The 13,048-nt window shown below is 44.7% G+C and overlaps 1 protein-coding gene across 4 annotated transcripts in view; it reads left to right on the top strand.

Moving 5' to 3' along the window:
* Window positions 1–1,653: 1,653 nt before the first annotated feature.
* Window positions 1,654–13,048, top strand: part of EHF (ETS homologous factor) — a 40,898-nt gene continuing 29,503 nt past the window's right edge. For 3 of the 4 annotated variants that reach the window (XM_021685358.2, XM_021685357.2, XM_021685355.2), the window contains exon 1: window positions 1,654–1,793. The gene's annotated coding sequence lies outside the window, so the exon portion shown is untranslated. The remainder of the gene's footprint in view (window positions 1,794–13,048) is intronic. The other variant, XM_021685356.2, reaches the window with a different exon arrangement.

Genomic DNA, 13,048 nt, shown 5'->3' with positions numbered 1-13,048 from the left:
GGTGCTACTTCAGATTGCTCCTGATTCATCTCTCAAGCAAAACGTCACCAGTCTGTTCCCTCAGGGCTCTGCTCTCAGATCTGGAGCTGATAGACTAATTGGGGCTAATATGATAATGCGCAATAATGACATTTACTGTTTTTATCAGACATTTGCATTTTAACAGGGCCCTTGGGAAATATACAGGTGGACAACAGGGGAGGGTGGTGATACTTGGTGAAGGCTTGGAGGCAAAGGGATTTTCAGGGCTGCCTAAATCACACTCCCCAAACCTTCCAAACCTCCGAGACCTGCCTGAATTCCAAGACCCTCCCCAATGCACCCCTGCTCTCCCACCAAGGTTTTCACACATTCAAAAACCTCTGCCTTCATGTTACATAAACTAGGAACACAGGCAAGAAAGGAATGTTGCTACCACTCACTCACCATTCCACCTGAGTAGGACAACCACTTACTTTTTGTTCTATTCAGTCTTTGCCCACATACACACACTTTCTTTTTTATACAAGGAACTTCTTGGTTTTGATCATAAAGGCTTTTGGCAAAGCTATCTTTGCCAAAACTCAGTTTCCCTTTTCTTTCCCACAAAGGGGAGTTCTGATGAGTTAAAAAAGTCTTCTTGGACGCTTAGCTCATGCCAGGCCAGTGTCCAGGAAGACCCAAGAGAGAAAGTTAATGGTTAGGGGACTATTTTTTCCTTGCCAGGAGCCGTCACTCGCCTACATGGTGGGAAAGCATTTGTGACCCAGCGAAGCAGGCCCTCAGCCCAGGGGAATGGGGGTTGCAAGGGCACTTGAAATCCATGGATCCTCTCTGGATTCTACCTTGTTCTTGTCCACACTGTGTTGTTTTATTTTCAGTTTCAGCATCTTGGTCTTTTTCTCTCTAGCTCCTTCCTATAGGGAGTGTTGACATAAAAAAAGACCATGTAAGTCTCAAGAAGGAATAAAGAACCTGGCTAAACCACCAACCGGATAGTCAGCCCTTGCAGTTGTTGAGAGTTGACTGTTCCACCTGAACAGCTCAGAGTGGACCCTCTCCAGGGTGGGGGGGTGGGGGGGAGAGTGACTTTTCAAAGTCCATTGACATCTCCAAAGGTCACTGTCAAAGAGGCAATCATGGCGCCTGGGGAGAACCCCTTCAGAATCTGGTACCTGCACGGCCAGGTCACATGTGGGTCTTGATGCCAAAGCCGAGTCGACTAAATACAGATTAGTACACGAGACAGGTGTTTAGGAGGGCCCCCACTCCCCGATACCACCATTCCCTCCATGTTTGAACCTCTGCTTAGCTTGCTTTTACGCGTATTTGGGGAGATGGTGTCTCTGGGGAGCTAGCATGGCGCTTTTCACCTGAAACAGTCTCTAAGCTGAAAAGAACAGTCACCACCAAATCAATTCCTCATCCATTAACAGGTCGTCTCTCTCTGTTCTTGAGACACAGGCATAACCTGGTTAGACCTGTTTTGTTTGAACACTAACGTGTGAGTTGGCCAAATGCAAATGAGCCAATGTTTGTAATCCTTTATTTTATTTTTTTAAAGAGCCCGGCAGCCAATCAGAAGAGGGGGAAGTGACTTAGGGAATTCCCGGTTGGTGGCTTATTGCTTAACATCCTACAAAATGATTTAAAATTATTGTCATATGCATTTATCTTCACTCTGATGAGGGCTCAGACGTGATAACACCCCTGTTTCCCTATCCCCGCGGGAGCTGGCTTGCAGGCTGCGGGCTGCCTCCCCTCCATTAGCCACAGCTATTGGATTTCCCACTCAGAATCTTTAGGTAAATGAGGTAAGTCCTTATTTTTAAACCTTCTTTTGAATCTGGAATTCAAACACCTGAGTGGAAGAGCAGTCTGCCTTGAATCAGACAGACGAAAATAAAAGACTCCCGGAGGCAGGGGGCAGGCTCGCCTCACCTGTGCTTACCTCACTGGGTCCGATTAGAATTTTATTCTGGAAGGCAGCTGGGCTTCTTTGGGTATTATCTGTGAATTCACTGCATTGAGTCTGGACTTTCAACCACTGTGGATCTAAAAGCCCCCTGGTTTCCCTCTATCTGTGTGACAAAGCCATTTCCCTGGGTTGAATTGTGAAACCAAAAGACAGGGCAGTCAGGTGACTCCGAGATAGCTCAATTGAACCCGGGTTGGCAGAATTGAGTTGGGGCTCAGAGCACGTGTTCTCACTTTCTAGAGATGTCTTCTACTGGTAGTTTTTCTGACTCACTGGTTGGAGAGAAAGGCAGATTTGTCTTTGGTGTAATCTGTTGTTGGAAAATGGCTGGAAACAGGTGATGGTGTATGCACCCACACTGGAAAAAGTGGTCAGGCAGCCCAAGTAGGCGAGGACACTGGGGAGTGCCGCACACCTAAAAATGGCTCTGTCCAGAAAAAAAAAAAAAAAAAAAGACAAAGAATTTTGCCATATCGCAAGGGGACAGACTAACCCTTCGTTTGTGCCATCATGGGATACCAAGACCAGACAGGCAGATGTGAGTCAGCAGCACCAAATGCCTATCAAAACAGGGACTCTTTTCATTTTGTCTGGACACCATAGAGAAGCGTTGGCCTCAATGTGGGTAGAACTGGGAACAGTGTGGAGTTCATCTTGGGGTAAATAACAACATCGAGTCAGGAAAGTAACATTTTCACTATCTGCCTTTGAGCAGATTTGACATACCCCCAGTGCTGTGGAAGCATGTTTCTAAGATGAACTGGGAGACCCTGTGTGTCTACGTTCACAGGTGTCTCTGCTATTTATCTGTGCCGACCTTAGTCACAGGGAGAAAGTGGGGGTTTTGGACTGAGAACTTTCCGATGGGAGGACTAATTCAGGAATTGGTTCTGCAGGTGTGGGTGTGAGGATGTGTTCAGATAGAGCCTTTCAATGTGTAAAAGGGTAGGCAAGGATCACAAGTGGCCATGCGCTAATGCCATGGAGGTCAAGGGACGCGTTGATTTCCGATAGGGAAGATGAAGTCCTTAGGAAGCACTTCATGGGTAAGAAGTCTCACCAGAAAAAGGCTCTTTGAAGATTTCAAGAATAATTTTAAAAGCTGTATTTGGAGTTGGCAGAAGGCTTCACTTGTCCTCGTTTTGAGATCTAGCATTCTGAGACTCTGAAATAAGTCATCCATTCCGTGTTCTTATAATCCAGAGTTGGATAGGATCTGTCATTTCTACGACAACTGCTAATGGCTGATGTGGATGGATTTGAAAAACCATGGGAGCCTGAAATGAGGGTCACTGGGAAGTCTGTGATCACATTTGAAAGAATAACAAATATAATGGAGACAATCCTTCTCCATGTTTCCAAAGTATTTTATAGAGACCTTTTAAAAGAAAATAACTTGGAGGGCGTAACTGCTGTAGGTTCTCTTACGTTGCTGTTCTGGATGGCAGCATTAGCCAGGTCCCTTCTAGAGTGACTGTGGGCAGGGCAAGGAATTTGATTCAGGCCTCAGATGTACAGAACATCACAAATTCAATTCTATTTGTTCTTTTGTGTTAAAAAGCATCTATTTGTTAAATTCAAACAACAGCTTTTTAATATTTTTTTCCATTTTTTAATATATTGTGGGCTCCCCCAAATGGAAATGTCTTGGGTCTTTCTGGACCTCTGAGAAGCCCTACGTTCACATTTATTGGTTCCATGCTTTTTATGCTCCCATTAAATTACCTCTTTCAATATCTTTTTGACCCCTGGAGACGCTGGGACAAAAAGGAAATTGAGAGGTTGAAATATTTACTCAACTGTATTCAGTTAGCTAATTGGAAACTGGAAGGAACTCGGATTGGGTCCTAGGTCAGAATGTGAGTGCTTTGGGCCAAAGTTCACTTCTAGGAAATAGAATTTAGCTTTCTGGAATCTTGTAATGTTTTATGTTCTTTAAACAAATCATTCAAAAGCCCTTCAGTCTGTTCCCCTTTCTCTAGATGGAGGCATCTCTACCCCCTTTCCAACTGATGTGATTTTCAGAGACCTCTGGGAGACGGGGTGGGGTGGATACCAAGAATGCCATGGCCAAACCTGCTAACACATTTGAAGAGTAGTGCCACAGTATTAAGAAATCAAATATGAACTTGGAACTTGATACTCGGTGACACCTTTTTGTGGGTGTTTTAGCCCATTTTCCTTGTTTGAGATCTCTTTCTGGTACAATTGAAGTGACAGTTGTTTCTGTTGTGGTGGGGCTCTCGTGGGGAGGCATGGAGTCCACTGTGGGCTCTGTGTTTAGAGAGTACGCGTTCTCAGCCTGGCTTTGTTACTGGGTAATTGATGCAGTACAGAGGCTTTCAGCTTGAGTAAACTGAGTCTGTGGTAGGGGGTTGTCCTCTGAAGACAGAGGGAGAATGGCAGTCATATATTGCCAGGGTTGTCTTTTTTTAACATTTTTTTTATTTTAAAGATTTTATTTTATTTATTTTAGAGAGAAAGAGAATGAGAGAGAGAGAGTACATGAGAGTGGGGGAGGGTCAGAGGGAGAAGCAGACTCCCCGCCGAGCAGGGAGCCCGACGCGGGACTCGATCCCGGGACTCCAGAATCATGACCTGAGCAGAAGGCAGTCGCTTCACCAAATGAGCCACCCAGGCACCCCGCCAGTGTTGTCTTAAATCTGTTGCTGAATAATTGAAGAGATGAGGACGATAATAAATTTTATTTAATGTTTTCTTGCCTAATTTTTAGTAATACGATTTTAAGTAATACGGTTTGTTTTAAAGTGCAGGTGACTGGGCTCTTGCTAGAAATAGGTGACTATTAGGTTTGTTTCAGTTCGACGGGGTTTCAAAGGACCAAGCTATAGGGCTGTGCAGGGAACAAAGAGTGCAGTGGGGAGAACGGCTCCCACAGCAGCTACTGTTAGGAGGGGCATATGTTCAAGCCAAATGGCATTGATGTCAGGAAGCCGAGATGTGCTGGAGTAGAAATTTCCATGCATCCCTTAGAGTTATTTGATAAAACATCTATTGGGCTTCAGAGAGGAGAAAAAAGATATTTCTTCAAGAATCTTCCCTGAAGAATTTCAGACTTACGTTTTTGAATGAGGGGAGCATAGTGTGCACGAGGCAGTACACAGGACTGGCAGTCAGGAGACCTGGTTTTCTAGTCCTGGCAAAGCTGGGTGCCCAGAGCAGCACACCCCGCCTCTCTGGGCTTTAGTTTCTTCATCCAGACAAAGGCACTTGAACCTGATTATCTTTAAGATCTGTTTCCACCTTCAGATTCTGATGACCGGGAGAAAGCAGGTAAGCCTAGCGGTCAGCAGGCTCCGCCTGAGTCTGCAGAAGCTGAGAAGGGCTGGGGGATGCCCTGCCAAAGACGGGAAAGAAAATCAGTAGGAGCCCGTCAGTGGCTTCCTTAAGGTCTTCGGAACATGGCTGAAGGGATGTACCTGGTGGAGGTACTAAGACCAGATTCCTGGAGCCTTGATTAGGGGTGTTAGCGTCTGCCGCCATGACAACTTCTCATCTTTATCAATGGGCCTCATGATTCCAAGGTGGGTGGGGGTGTAGAAGTGGATAAAAGCAGATGTTTGTGGCCACAGGACACTCTGATGCTGTCTTCTGTAGAACAGCGAAGCAGCTTGCTGAAAACATTCAGGCACCCATGGAGTCTACTCCGTTTGTAGGGTGCTATTCAGCTTGCTTGACTGACTCTCCGGGGATTATTGGCTAGACTGCATGGAGATGGACTCCTTTCTCCTAGAGGAAGAACCAAGATGCAATCAGACAGAGAGCATGGCTGGCCCAGCCGCCAGGCAGCCCACCCAGGGCCTCGGTGTTCTCAGAGGACCTTGGCCTGAATCTGGAGCAATCAGAGCTTGCAACAGGGTCGAACAGAGTGGCCCATTTAAAGAGGCTCCAGGGGGTTTGATTGGCCTTGTTTTAAAAAAGATACCCTGTTAAATACTCCTTTGAAAATTGATTTCACTAGCACCTAAACACACTCTGTCTTCGGTTTGTTTTATGGGCTGGGCCCTTGTTCATTGGATTCATATTATCTCTCCTCTTCTGATCTTCCTGCACACCCTGGCCCTTAGAGCCTCCTTCCTGCCTTTCTTAGAAGCATCTCCATCATTATTAAGAGTATTTGCCTGTTTATTTAAAAATATAGCCAGCATTGGTGCATTTAAAACATGTTTTCTGAGGAAAACAAAGCCCCAAATAAAAAGGAACCTAAATGCCTACTATAATATTTTAATAGACCACCCCATTAACCCCATCATTTTAACATAGCCACTTATTTTTACTTTTGTATGACCTCATCTAGATGCACACTTTTTTTTGAAGTTGTGATTGTGGTGACCTTAAAATTGTGTCTTTTGTCACTCTCCCCTCACTCTATGTCATAGACACACAATAAACAATCTTGGGGGCTGGGCCCTCATTGGGCCAACTGTGGTAAGAGAAGATTCTGCCATCCTGCCAGCCCTTTCTCAGCTTGATACAAACTTCTTCTAAAAGTCTGCTGGGTCTTTCTCGGAAGATGAAGAGGGCCTTCTCCTTTTCGTATATGACAATGGAGCTTGGCTAATATGGTGGTCTTGTAGAGATTATTTTGGGATCCCTCTTAGGAACCTTTGAAAACACTCCCTTAATAGGGCCAATGATAGATTCTGGTGGATGAGGTTAGTGAGGTCTGGAAGGTGAAGTCTATTTTCGGCACTGTCTTCATGGTGACTACTCACAACACGTGTTCTGTCTTTGCAGTGGGCTTTAGATTTGGCCCCAAGATCAGCCAAATGCCCACCTAGAAACTCAGACAGCACTTAGCTCACCTTTCACCCATCTTAACTCCACCAGCTCGAAGGCTGTGGGTTGAACGACGTTGATGAACAGTAGACTTTGGCCGCTTGTGTATCTGAACTGGGCAGGAGGCTGTGAGTTTTTTGTTGCCTGGAAGCAGCTGGAATGTGTTACAGAGAACACCAGGTGTAGAATCAGAGTACCTGGATTCAAATTTGACTCTGCCACCAAGTAGCTGAGTGTTTGGGTGAGTTATGTAAGCTCTAGACTATAAGTTTCCTCATCTGGAAAATGAGGTTAATAGCATCTGCACATGGCTGTTGTCAGGGTTAAATGAGACCAAAAAATCTGAAAATACCTGGACAAATGCTTGTGAGTAAATAATTAGAAATTTGTAGAATGGAGATTGACGGTAAGTCCTCAACATGGCTGTTCTCAGAGAACCTCGATTGGGTCAGAGTGGATGAATAATTCTGGGATTTTGTTTTTCAAGGTGATTGACGTAAGTTCTGCACTGTGACCTTGGGAAAGAAATGCAATAAGGTTTTCACTAGGGAAGGCGGGCAGCAGGGACATGGGATCAACCATGTTCATGGGGGACCTCCAAATTGAGCTTGTCTTTAGCTGGCTGTACCACAGCCCGTAGGAGTTCCAAGGAAGACCTGGGGTGGGCACCCAGCGTGTTCCTATCCATGTGTTTTGATGCCTGGCATGTAAGGGGCTTTCAGAAGAAACTGATTTCCCTCCAGGCAGTTCACTTGACTAACCACAACGTCATATACCATTGCCCACCCCTAAAATTCTTGATAGTGTCTCCAGATGTATACTGACTACTACCCTCGGTGTTCTAGAGGCTTTGAAAAAAAATCGCCAAGACACCGTGGGGTCTACCTCTTGGTAAATTGTTCAAATGACACTCATAGTGTCTTGTAGTGACTTGTAGTCACGTGGAAGTGGTTTCTAGAAGCTATTGAGTTGAACAAGCAGTCCTTGCTGTTAATAAAAGAGCAAGATTCTAACCTGGGATCCAAGAGGCTCCTGGTGTCCATGGAAAAAATTCAGGGAGTTTGTGAACTTGGATGTGTAAAAGAATGATGTTTTTATTCTTAATAATCTAACTAAAATTTAATATTTTCTTTTAATATAAATGTAGGCAAAACTCTAGAGTAGCATTAGCTGTGACCATCACTGAGAGAGATTAACAGACATTTTCATATCACATTACACCTGTTGCAGATGTCTCAAAATATGGATGTTCATCTCTACTTTGATATCATGGATGTTATTCGATCTGCACTAGATATTCTTATTTAATGCGTTAATAAAGAAGCATATATATTATTATGATATCCACACATTAATTTTAAAAAGTATATTGATAATTGTATTTCAATATAAACTTTCTTTCTAATCTTGTTATTTTAATTTGTCATTTAAAAGCATTATTTTGAGAAGGGCTCCATAGGTCTCACCAGACTGCAAAATGGGTCCATGTATGGAAATAAAAGTCTAGGAACCCTTAATTTATATCATTCTCTTGCACAGGGCCAATGAAATGATTTCTGAATGATGTCAGCTAATAGATGGTCTCTGTCAAAACAGGCGTATATGTTCTTCCCACTCATTGTTTTTGCCTATGGATAGCTCTGGAGTTGTGGAGGGACCGTGGAGTAATGAAGATAATGATTAATAATAATTAATGATGATAATAATAATATTAATAACAGCTAGCATTTGTTGGGTGCCTGCTATAAGCCAGGTGTTATTACAGGCATGTTCAATGTCATATTTTGTTTAATACTACCAACTACTTCAGGAGGTCATTCATGGGGCAAAGACAAAAGATTTCCCCTCGCTCCCCATGGTGATAGAGTGTTGCTGCAGGTGAAGGCAAAGGATGGGACTGACCCCCTGAACAGGGCCAGTGTCCTAGGTATGCAACCTGTGCGGTAACACAGGGCTCCACACTTAGAAAGGTCTTGGGCATGGTTTAATGCTCTGCTATTACGGTGTTGAAATTCTTAATAGCTTTTGAACATGGCACCCCGCATTTTCCTTTTGCACTGAGCCCTTCGAATTACGTAGCTTGGTCCGTCCCTGGATGTAATGAAGTTGTTGTAATGTGTGACAACTCCTGATACTGGGAAGCCGGGAATCTGCTCGGAGATCCCCCTTACTCATCTAGTTGACCTTTGGTGGAAAGCTGAGGCCTGTCAAAGAGGGATGCTGTAGTTTCTGAGTTGGTGAATTTTATGATTTTCTTGAATGTCAAAGATTTCTTTCCTCCAAAGCAGCTGGGGGAATGGCTGAATAACTGGCTGGAAGGTACCTGGTTCCTCGGAAAATCTTTCTGGTAGGGAGTTGCTTATCTTGCTGTTGGGTTTTTTCATTTTTTATTTTCCAGGGGTCTTACTACATAGACAGGGAGCTAGGAGAAGTAGAGCAAAGTGTGTTCTGGAAGGGAAAATGAGACCGGGTGTGCCAAGAGTCGATCATTCTTATAGGAAGGTGATATGAATGAACTTGGCTTTCTTGCCCATTGTCAGTTAACGACTATCTGTGCAAAAAGAAGACCCTACTTCGTCTAAAGAGGAGATCCTCTAATCTGTGAGGAAATTCAGATAGTAGTTGCTTCTCAAGTTCAAAGATGATCATGGAAAAAGCCTTATGAAGTTCTGTCTGCACTTTACAGCTATGTTTTTACAAACTGTTCCAGGGTCATGGACATGGTTTTGGGGGCGGGGATTTTCCTAGATGTATTGGTCAGAGTGATGGAATTCAGGCTCCCAAATGACACATCCAGTCTCTCACTCGTCGGTGTCATGTCTACAACACAACACAGTGGGTCTGTCATCAGGTTCCACGTGTGACAGCTCAGACGTCAGGTGCTCTTCCAAAGGAGCCATAATTTCCCCTTAACTTCTCAACAGTTTTTTTTCCTTGTTATCATTACTGCTCTTTTATCATGGCTAATAAGTCTGAGGTGGCTTCAAGCAGCCAAGCCCAGCCCCTGAGTCAATGTGGGGCTTTCAACAAGAAGCCAGACTAAAGTTTTGACAGGTGGGTTGGAGTGGCCATGATCTGTTGCTTCTGTAGCACTGGGATGGACGGACACTAAAGGGAAGTTTTATAGTTGGGCACAAGGAGGATTGGTGTGCTCCTATTCACATGTAGGGAAAAATGATGGAAGCCATTCTTAAAGGATCTCAATTTCCAAAACAAAAGTGTGAGCCTCTTCCACTTCAGAAATATGAGGATCCATTTTCAGTTACAGAGAATGATGTTGCATTTCCTGTCATTTATACCCACTCCCAACTCTCCGGTATATTTATTGTAATATATCCAGTCCATTTACTAGCTATGTCCCTGGGTAAGTTGTTTAACCTCTTGTGCCTCATCTGTAAAATGGGGATAATATTAGTACCAGTGTCCGGGGTTATGGCAAGGATTAAGTGAGATCATGTATGTAAAGCCTAGCTAATTTCCTAGCACATTGGGGATGTTCAATAAATAGAAACTATCATCACTGTCATAGTTTTGGTTGTTGTTTTGTAATTAGTCTGTGAGAATCCATGTAGCGGCTATTGATCTTTCTTTGGCTGGAGAATCTTGGTTTTTTCCTGGAAAGAAACTTGAATCTCGAAATGGTCAAATCCATTTCCAGTCCATCCCAACCCCTCCCTGGCTCCAATCCCCACCTCCTACCTCTCTCCACCCTTCCTGCATTCCTGCACAGTTGGTCTTAATTTATTTTTCAGTCAACTGAGGATGTTGTTAAATCTTTTATTTTTCTGGCTGCCCGATTTGGTTCTGAGGCACTCCACTCCCTGCCCTGCTCATGACAAGAATGCTGGGGAATGCTCAGCCAGCCATGTCCCTCCCCTGTCGGAACACCCTGTTCTTAACGTTCCTTGAGAAGCGGCATTTCTGAGACCTCCCCTGGCTACCATGACCGCTCCCCCCCCCATTAAGCCAGTGATCTTGTGATAATGAAGACCCCACGGCTGAGAGAAAGCCAGGAGAAGGTGGCAATCTAGGGGAACATCGCACATTGCCCATGTCCTGTGCTTTCTTCTCAGGGCTTAAAAAGAAATATTGAGAGGCTTTCTCTGATTGTGTATATTGAAGGCTGGGTGATGATGCCATTGCTTAATTAGTGTTGTTGTGATCTGCATTTGAGTGATCTGTTTAGCACTTTGTGGCCCTTTTTGGCTTGAACTCATCATGTGATACTGACAAACCGATGAGAAAGGGAGTGCAGTGATGCTTGAATTAATGCAGAAATCACACCCCGAACCCGAACATCTCAGGTCCTTTCTACCTGGGACGTGGGACCTCAAGTCACTTGGCAGAACATGAGTGAGTCTACACAGCCCACTTTCAAGGTAGGTATGGCTAGCTTCGTTTCCCTGATGGAAAAACTGGTCCAGGGACCAGAGGCTTTCAAATTATGCATGTTGCCCAGGGCTGGACGTAGGAAGTCTGTGGGAGAGGCTGGACTGAGACTCGGCACGCTGAGTCTCTGCTTTAGGTTACCTTAGATCACACCTACTCCCTGGGCCATGTTGACTTTCGGAAGTCAACCATCGGGAAGAGTGTGGTTTGGGTTTTGATCATATCCCGGCAGCCCCTTCTCTGCTCCTGTTAATCTGATTCATGATCTTCACCTGGGCTGACTGGAGGCTGGCCATGTCAGTCTTCAGATCTTGGACACCCCTCAGTGCCCTCACAGAGCCAGCCAATGGAAAAGTACCGTGTCTTCTGGCTTCTTGGCCCTGCCAGCTCTGGCCAGTCTATTCGATACCTCCTTTCCTTCTGAGGGAGTGGGAAGGTAGCATCCAAACTGAAAGCACAGGTTTTTCTTTGGTTTTTATAGGAAAAACAAATTGGCATGAATGCTCAGTCAAACCAGCTCAGGCTGTTTGGGCAGATGCCTTTCTTTGCTTTTTTCTGTTTATTTTCCAACAAATCAATGCTTAACTGCATTGTTATTGGAGCAGAGCAACAGGTGCAAAAAAATCACTCTGCTGCCAACTCAAATGAAAAGGTAGGGCTTACACCCTCTGGGAGGTATTCAGAAGACAACAGAAGACCCTGCCAGCAACTGAATTAACAGCTCTGTTTACGGTGGGTTTTATGTTAACAACCTGCTCCTAACTAACCCTCCCACACATAAACTTGCCATTGTCTCGGGGAGAGACCATCAACCATCCAGACAACTAACTACTTTCTTCTGTCCTGAGTGGAGATTGGTTTTGGCTGAGGCCGCTTTGTGAAACTCGGGGGCATGATCCTGTCTGCCAACTCGATGTCTCAGTTAGAGTTTCCTGTAAAGGCAAGGCCGTGGGGTTGCCGGACGGAAGAAGATCGGTCCTGCTTTTTCAACACAGTTGCAGTTCTTTCCAAGGTTGGTTGTTTCCAAATGCCAACAAGCTGCCTGGCTCCCTCTGCGCTGGCTTCCCTCTATCCCCAACAGGAGGTGGGGAATGAGCTCAGAGGGCTTTGGAAAGAGCTACCATTGTTTTGGAGGCGGTGTCTTTGCTGAATAGTTCCATCAGGGCAGAGTAGCATCTGTGTTTTGTTCATCATTGTGTCCCTAGCAGCTAGCAGAGTGCCCAGCATCCAGTAGACATTCAATAAATGTATATTAACTGGAGGGGATGAATGAATATTTGTATTAGCAAGACAAGCATTTCCTGATGACCCTTTCTCTCCACCGAAGGCGAAGACATCAATTTTCTTGGGTATGAGGCCTAAAATCCAGGGTGGTTAAGTCATCTTTTGAAGGTCTAAGATGGGGGTGGGATTGGGTAAGGGGTGACTCAGCCAGCCACGAGATTCTCTGGATGGAAGTGATTGTCATAAAAATCCTCGGCAAATGCTGTGTTCTGAGACCAGGTTTGTTTGTTCAGCATTCAGAGGCTCGTACTTGTGAGTAGCTGAGCATTGTTGAATTTCACAATTTGGTGGTACTGAGCACTAGGAACTGCTTTATTTCAAGTTGGCGAATAATACAGTAATAGAGTCTCCACAGATGGTTTGGAGTGTGTGTTCTCTAGATTGAATGTGTTGTCTCTGACTTTACAAGGATTTCCATTCATAGATGTTTCCTTCAAGGATACTATCTCCTGGAGTCAGTTATCTTATTGTGAACATCGAGGGAAGGCAAGAAGGTGAGGTTCTCAACCATGAGAGTGCTTGAGGATTAGTTAAGGGAGGTTCTTGAAAATGAAGATTCTGATTCAGAGATTTGGGGTGGGACCCCAGGAAAACTGAAGTTTAACCCCTCCTCAGGTG

Source organism: Neomonachus schauinslandi, chromosome 11 (genome assembly GCF_002201575.2).
Source record: "Neomonachus schauinslandi chromosome 11, ASM220157v2, whole genome shotgun sequence".
Taxonomy (NCBI): domain Eukaryota; kingdom Metazoa; phylum Chordata; class Mammalia; order Carnivora; family Phocidae; genus Neomonachus; species Neomonachus schauinslandi.
Note: the sequence above shows the minus strand (reverse complement) of the source record. Positions and strands in the feature narration are given on the sequence as shown.